Raw genomic sequence first — 7,681 nt, 5'->3', positions numbered from 1 at the left:
AGAACAAATAACTCAATTAATAAATGAGAAAAAGATTTTAACAGATTTTTCTTGAAAGAAGAAATACAAATAGCCAATGAATATATATAAAAAAATTTTGAGCAGCATTAACAATCAGGGGAATGCATATCAAAACTATACTAGGATTTCATCTCACTCCAAGTTAGAATAGTAGCTATCAAGAATACAAATCTTCCAAATTATGCTGGGGTTGTGGCTTCTTATGCTGTTGCCTAGCATGTGTGAGGCACTGGGTTCAATCCTTACCACCACATAAAAATAAATAAATAAATAAATAAAGGTTTTTGTCTATCTACAATGAAAAATTAAAATAAAGAATACAAATAATAATAATAATTTCTAGTAAGGATGTGGAGAAAATGTACACTCATATGTCATTGGTGGGACTGCAAATTAGTACAACCACTTTGGCAAGCAGGATAAAGATTCCTCAAAAGACTAGTAATGAAACCACCATATGACTCAGCTATCCCACTCCTTGGCATTTATCTAAAAGAACTAAATAGGCATACTATAATAATACATGTATACCAATGTTCATAGCAGTGCAATTCACAACAGCAAAGTTATGGAACCAGCCTAGGTGTCTGTCAGCGGCTCAATGGATTAAGAAAATATGGTATAAATACACAATGGGGTTTTATTGACCATAAAGAAGAATAAAATTATGTCATTTGCAGGCAAATGAATGGAACTGAACATCATGATAAGTAAAATAAGCCAGACTCAAAAAGTCTAAGGTCAAATGTTTTTTCCCATATGTGGAAGTTAGAGTAAAGAAAAAGAAAAAGAAAAAAGAAAAAGGGAGGGGGGAACCTCAGGAAAATAGAAGGGAGACAAGCTTCACGTAAATCCTTGCATGTCTGATATGTCTTTATTTCTTTCTTCTTTTTTGAATACAAACTCAACATTTTATCATCTTCATAACAAAACAAGCAATGAAGCTTAGATCTGGATCACTTGTCCATTCTTTTCCTTATCTCCTTCCAGCTCAGAATGCTTGCATCCCTTAACAGCCAGCTTTTCCTCAGATCTGCATTTGGGCTCAACACACTAAAGCCTCACCACCGTCTTCTTTGTCGTTTTTAGCCTTTTTCCTGAAAATGGGCTTATTCTGCCCACCATGACCACTGTTTCCTGTCATGAGGCTCCTTTTCCTGTGCATGCAGAGAATCCTCCCCTGTCTTGTACTGGGTTGCTTTATGGGGTTGGTATTTGCACACTTCTTACAGAACATCTGGTGGGTCTCAGGAAGGGTCGCCATGTTTGCAGGCGTGTTATTGGCACAGACAAGCATGCATTTATGTCTTCATGATACCATGAAAGGTTGTAAATTTTGAAAATCAGAATTATTTTATCACAGAAAATTGGAAATATGCTCCAGTGTATTTTTGCCTCTGTGATTGCCCTTGAGAAAAACTAATGACAATCTGATTTATACTTCTTTGTAGGTAGTTTCATCTTGGCTTATCTAGGTGAGTCTCTGTTTTCATTTATCTCAGACATTTGTTAAGCTCATTGCCTCTGTTTTTTTACATTTTTTGGAATTTTTTCAGTGTCATTTCTATGAATACTTACCTTCATTCTCTTTTTGTAATTCTTCCTAATTAGATGTTGGAACATTTGAATTTTAAAAACATTTTCCATTTATTTGGCTCTTGTGAGCTATGTTCTGGGAGGATCCCTCATATATTATCCAACTAAGTAATTATTTTCCAGTTATATCTTTTCTGCTAGGCAGCACACTTTCTGAGTTTTAAAAAATTCCAGTGATGGAATCTTCCTTTCCAAGATCCCTAGTTCCTGTTCATAATAATCCCTTTGAGTTAAAAGGAGCTATTATTCTCAGGATGTCAGCTATGTATTCCTTACTTTTTTTTTTAAAGTTTCATTTGTTTGTTCCATTTTTCAAATGGCTATTTGTCCATATTTGGAAAATGGTGTCTTCACTCGGTACCTTACTTTTCCTTATGTGTGGGAGGCTGCTCTGCCCATGAGCTAAGCATCCCCGCTCAGCCTTGAGTAAAGGGGGTGTCGGTCTGGCATCGAATGTGTGTGGTATGCCAAGCAAGTGGCCTTCACCTTCCCTGGGCAAAGAAGTTTGCTTCAGTTCTGGATTTGAGTGTTAACCAATGGGATTGGGCAACTCCCTTTGAAACCTTATCCCCTGCCTTATTTGATGTAGAATATTGCATAGAAAATCCTTTGTTGTCTTTTCCCTATAAATAAAGCTATTCCAAGTGCACTCTTTCTCTTGCCTTCCAGCATGAAAGAGGACCCTTGAGGTCACAGAGCAGTCCCTCCCTCCATCTGAAAAACTCATGTCCGAGGGTTACGTGATTTCTTCCTGTTTACTTAGCTTAATGTTGCAGCCAGTTCTTTTGAACCCAGGTCATCTCATCTGCACGGGTTGCTGGCGAGACTTATGGATTTGCTGGGTTTGGTTGCATGCTTATCTGGAATCTAAGCTTCTGTGTTAACCTGTTTCTGCTCTATCTGCGGATCTGGGTGGTTTCAGGATTGCAGGCAGGCTGTCCTGAAGCCTCCCCTTTCCTTCTGGATGGCAGTGAGTACTGCCCCTCATTCCCAGTAGCAGGACTAGCATGTTCCTGGATATGTACTGCTCCTGTCTCAGGGCAGAAACCTCTAGTGCACATGTGTGGCACCAGAAGGAGAGGGAAAACATGTTCAAAGTTCCTGGATGTTTTTACCTAGATCAGTCACTGTCTGGTTGACCTGGATTCTCTTTGTTCTTTTTCCATTTATGGCCTTGCAGCTTGGAGCCCAGAGACCCTCCTTTATCAGTTTTGGCTAGTATTTCTTCTTTCCATATGAAGCCATCTGCCTTTAATTTTCACACATTTCTATAATATCTGGTTTATTGTAGGCACCAAGTCTTACTTTCTATTGCTGGTTTCAATTAAAATTTTTTCTTGTCATTTATGGGGATTCAAGATGAGGAAAAAGCTTTTAGTATGTTCTTAGTTTGCAATCCTGATCCAGTCTTCTCATGCTCTGTTATAAGCATATTAGCACAGTGCAAAAGAAGCTTGTCAGTTCATATGGCAATTAATATTTATTCCTACCATTGGCTCTGAGTATACTTTAATGTATATTAACACATTATATTCCTGCTGGTTAATGCCTTTGGTTTGGCTTTCAAAGCCTGAGCTATACTAGTTCCAAGATGGCAAAAATGGAGGCTTAGAGAGGTAAAATAGTTTACCCAAAGTCTAGCAGATAGCAAGAGACAGAGCCAGGATTCATACCTATGTCTTGCCTTGACAACAGCTGCCTTCCATTAAAAGACATAAGGGAACAATAACTAACAGCATTCTCACTGTGGGATATCAACAAAATACATTTAGCACCTGCTAGAAATCATGAAATCAGTAATTACTGATTATGGTGGATAATTTGGCAACAAATCATTGAGCTGACTATATTTTTCAATTCCGTTTTGTTGCCTTGTCAATAAGATTTATTCTTGGAGCAATTTGTGAACTGTTCGTGTTTTTTTCAGTGGGCAGGGCACATAAATGGCGTGTACATATTGGTAAACATCTCTGCAGTGTTGGCAAGTTGGAGGTTCTATTTTGAATTGATTTTTCTCATAGCTTTCAGCTGAGGTTTATTTTCATATAAGCAGTAATTACAGGAAACTAGTGTTTCTAAGGGTAAATGTTGCTATGCTGGTTAAAGAGCATTATATATATTTTGTGGCATGCTATAATTATTTGTTTGAGTTATTTCGCAGAAATCTTTCCCAGCAATTGTGATACACGGGACTCAAGGTCAATAAAGGCAGAGAATGTAGATAATTTAAGCTTCTGTAAAATCTATATTATTTTGTTAAAGAAGCATTTTTGGAAACTCTACTGTAATAAACTGCTGGAAAATGGAAAGAAACATGCAGAAATAAAAATATTTTGAATTTTAATTGAGAAGTTTTAAATACACAAGTGCCAGAGGACTTAAAATGTTGTCAGAATGCAACAGGATCATTTAGAATAGGTAGGCAGCAAGCAATTGAATCTGCAGTTGTGGTATTGAATTCTAGGATAGATACTTTGTGATTTATGTTAGAATTGTGACCCCACTATAAGTTGAAAATATCAAATAAAAAAATGCATTTAAAAATTTTTAAAAATTTAAAAAATGCATGAATGTATACATGTGAAATAAAAGCAGTATTTCAATTAAAAATGCATTTAATGTACCTAAGCTTCCAAATACTATAGCTTGGCTTTGCCCACTGTAAACATGCTTTGATCACTTACATTAGCCTACAGTTGGGCAAAATCATCTTACACAAAGCCTATTTTATAATAAAGTGTTGACTGTATCCTATAATTTGTTGAATACTGTACTCATTAGGTTTGGATCTGAAATGTCCTCCCCAGCAATCAATTTGGGAAGTAATTATATCATGAGGGCTCTGATCTCATCAGTGGATTAATCCACTGATAGCTGAATGAACTACAAGGAGTGGTGGAAATGTAGGCAGACAGGGCATTGTTGGAGAAAGTAGGTCACTGGGGACATGCCCTTAGGGTCTATGTTTTATACCTGGCCCCTCTCTTTCCTCTTTCTTTCTTTCTCTCTTTCTCCCTCTCTCCTTGTTGGCTGTCATGAGCTTTCCTCTATCATGCCTTCTACCATGATGTTCTGCCTCACTTAGGCCCAGAGCAATGGTGCTGACCAACCTTGTACAGAAGACTCTGAAACCATGAGCCAAAATAAACCTTTCCCCTATAAGTTGTTCTTGCCAGGTATTTTGGTCATAGCAACAAAAAGGTGACTAACAGTACTGAAAGTGAAAATGCAATGCAATCCCTTTTATTTTAAGCCAAAGTTATTGTAAATTACAAAACAAAACACATAGTAAAGTAAAAAAAAAAATTCTAAGTCAAAACGGATCATCTATTATTCTTCATAGGCTGAAAGAAATTCTGTGTTCTTCAGTTACCTTGGTGTAAAATGAAATAAAATCCTACTTCACAAGGTGCAAATTGCTTAGCATTCACTCTTTTTTCTTTTTCTTTTTTAATTGGGGATTGAACTCAGGGTTACTCAAACAGTAAGCCATGTCCCTAGCCCTGTTTTGTTTAGAGACAGGGTCTCACTGAGTTGCTTAGCGCCTCACTATTGCTGAGACTGGCTTTGATCCTCCTGCCTCAGCCTCTTGAGCCACTGGGATTACAGGTGTGGGCCACCATGCCTGGCTAACCATTCCCTTTTGCCGATTAGTATTTGAGGCAAATTTCTTCCACAAAGCCTTTCTCACATTTATTTAGTTTCCTTTTACCTCCATGAAGGTCAGCCTAGGTGGCTAGTGCCAGAGAGAAGACCAGCGGAGAACAGAAGAGTCAGAACAGGTCCCTCACAGGGACTTGGAGTGAATCATTGCCTTCTTTGTAGGCTTTGGTCCAGATGATGTGGGAATCATTCATGCAGATGACTTTGCCTAAAATTCCAAGTTCTAAGATAGTGGACATGCATAACATTCATTGTTAGCGCAAAAAGACTGCGACAGTGCTCAGTGCTTTATTCAGGAACGAAGTTTCACACAGGAGCAGGGGATGCAGGAATGAAATGAGCCATGGTGGGACCCACTTTCCTGGTGGAAAATGAGCCCCCAAACAAAGAAAGGGCCTGGGCTTATATAGGTTATTCTGAGAGCATATCATTTTTTTTTAACAAAGACCTTTTTATTTATTTTTGGTGCTCCAGGTGAAGATCATAAAATATTTTAACAACTTACTAAGCATATTTTTATTTTTATTACATCAGAGAATTTGAAATTTTGATCATAATTTAACACAGCAGTTAATGATTTTACCCTATGACTTTTTAAATTGATTTTATTATTATTATTTTTAAAATACACGACAGCAGTGGAAAGCATTACAATTCTTATTACACATACAGAGCACAATTTTTCATATCTCTGTATATAAAGTATGTTCATGCCAATTTATGCCATTATACATGTACTTTTTTTACATTACAATTCTTAATACACATATGTACCACAATTTTTCATTTCTCTGTTTGTATATGAGGTATGTTGACACCCAATTCGTGTCTTCAAACATGTACTTGGTATAATGATGACCATCACATTCCACCATCCTTGCTAATCTCCTTTCCCCTCCCTTTCCTTCCCACCCCTCTTACCTATCTAGAATTCATCTATTCCTCCCATGCTCTCCCTCCCTACCCCACTATGAGTCACTCTCCTTATATCAGAGAAAACATTCGGCATTTGATGTTTTGGGATTGGTTAACTTACTATTATCTTCTCCAACGCCATCTGTTTACCTGCAAATGCTATGATTTTGTTCTTTTTTTTTAATTCTGAGTAAAATTCCATGGTGTATGAGCATATTAATTTTGGGGGGCAGAAAATTTGGTATTTGTTCTATCAGTCAGTGAAGGCAATAGTTTTAGTGCTTAGGAATTTAGGGTTTGTTTTACAGGATGAAATGGGGGGGAGTGTAGGGTCAGTGGTCAGTTTCTGAAATTTATTATACTGGACCTGATGGGGGTCTGGGGTCAGTGGTTGGTATCTGGAAAGGATTTGTTTACAGAAGGATTAATGCTCAGCCTCTTCCCAGAGATGGCCTTTCCAGGTTTGACACCTCTGCCTCAGGGTTTGTTTTATCACCAGGAAAGTATGTATTGGGAAAGGATCAATGCTCTCAATGTGTGGCTTTCCTTCTCACTCCCCTTTCCCTGAGTCTCACTACTTTTGGGGTTTGTCATTTTCCATATCTAATATTCATGACTGTCATTTGGGTTTTTTTCCCCTACATTTAAAGAAACCTCTCCTATGATGAAAAATTTCTCCCTAGTGTAGACTCAAATTCCAAGCCACCTGGTAGGTAGAACATAAGAATGGACTGCGATTTTGCCCATCAGATGCACCTGTGTTGATCTGCAGGTCAGCCATGAAGAACGTGATAAACTTGCCAGGAGTGGAGCTTCCATCTCTGATGGCTCTATTGGCCATGACAGCATTTCTTCCATATGTGTTGAGGTGAAGATTTTTCTCACTTGGCCAGTTCTGTGGTTTGCAACTGGGCTTTGTTTCTCAAAGGTAAGACTTGCATGTGGTTCTCCAGACCTCCCAACTACCCAATCTTTTTTGTGTGTGTGTGTATGTGGTACTGAGGATGAACTCAGGGGCATTTTGCCACTGAGATAGAGCTCCTCCTCTTTTTATTTTGAGACAGGGTCTTGCTAAGTTACCATGACTGGCCTCAAACTTGTGATCCTTCTTGTCTTGGCCTCCCAAGATGCTAGGATTATAGGCATGTGCCACCATGCCTAGCTCCCAATATCTTTTTAATAAACTCATTTTCTAATTCATCAGCTAGAGTTAGCTTCTGCTGTTTGCAACCAAGGCTTCCTTCCTTCCTTTCTTCCTTCCTTCCTTCCTTCCTTCCTTCCTTTTTCTTTCCTTTTGGTGCTGAGTGTTGAACAAGTCTTACTCTCTACTGCTGAACTACACCCTCAGCCTCACACCCTTTATCAATAAGTAATTTTATGTGTTTGAACTCTCTAGCATGGTTCATCTTCAAAGAATGTCCCCCCTTTTTTTCTTACATAAATTAAGGGAGATGAGACTGAATTAATTCACCTGTTCAATTAACAA

General features: G+C 38.1%; 1 pseudogene; it reads right to left on the bottom strand.

The window, feature by feature from the left end:
- Window positions 1-966: 966 nt before the first annotated feature.
- LOC106145211 (large ribosomal subunit protein eL42-like) lies at window positions 967-1,285 on the bottom strand (annotated as a pseudogene).
- Between the last annotated feature and the right edge of the window lie 6,396 nt (window positions 1,286-7,681).

The sequence above is a fragment of the Ictidomys tridecemlineatus genome, chromosome 7, assembly GCF_052094955.1.
Source record: "Ictidomys tridecemlineatus isolate mIctTri1 chromosome 7, mIctTri1.hap1, whole genome shotgun sequence".
Classification (NCBI taxonomy): Eukaryota; Metazoa; Chordata; class Mammalia; order Rodentia; family Sciuridae; genus Ictidomys; species Ictidomys tridecemlineatus.
Note: the sequence above shows the minus strand (reverse complement) of the source record. Positions and strands in the feature narration are given on the sequence as shown.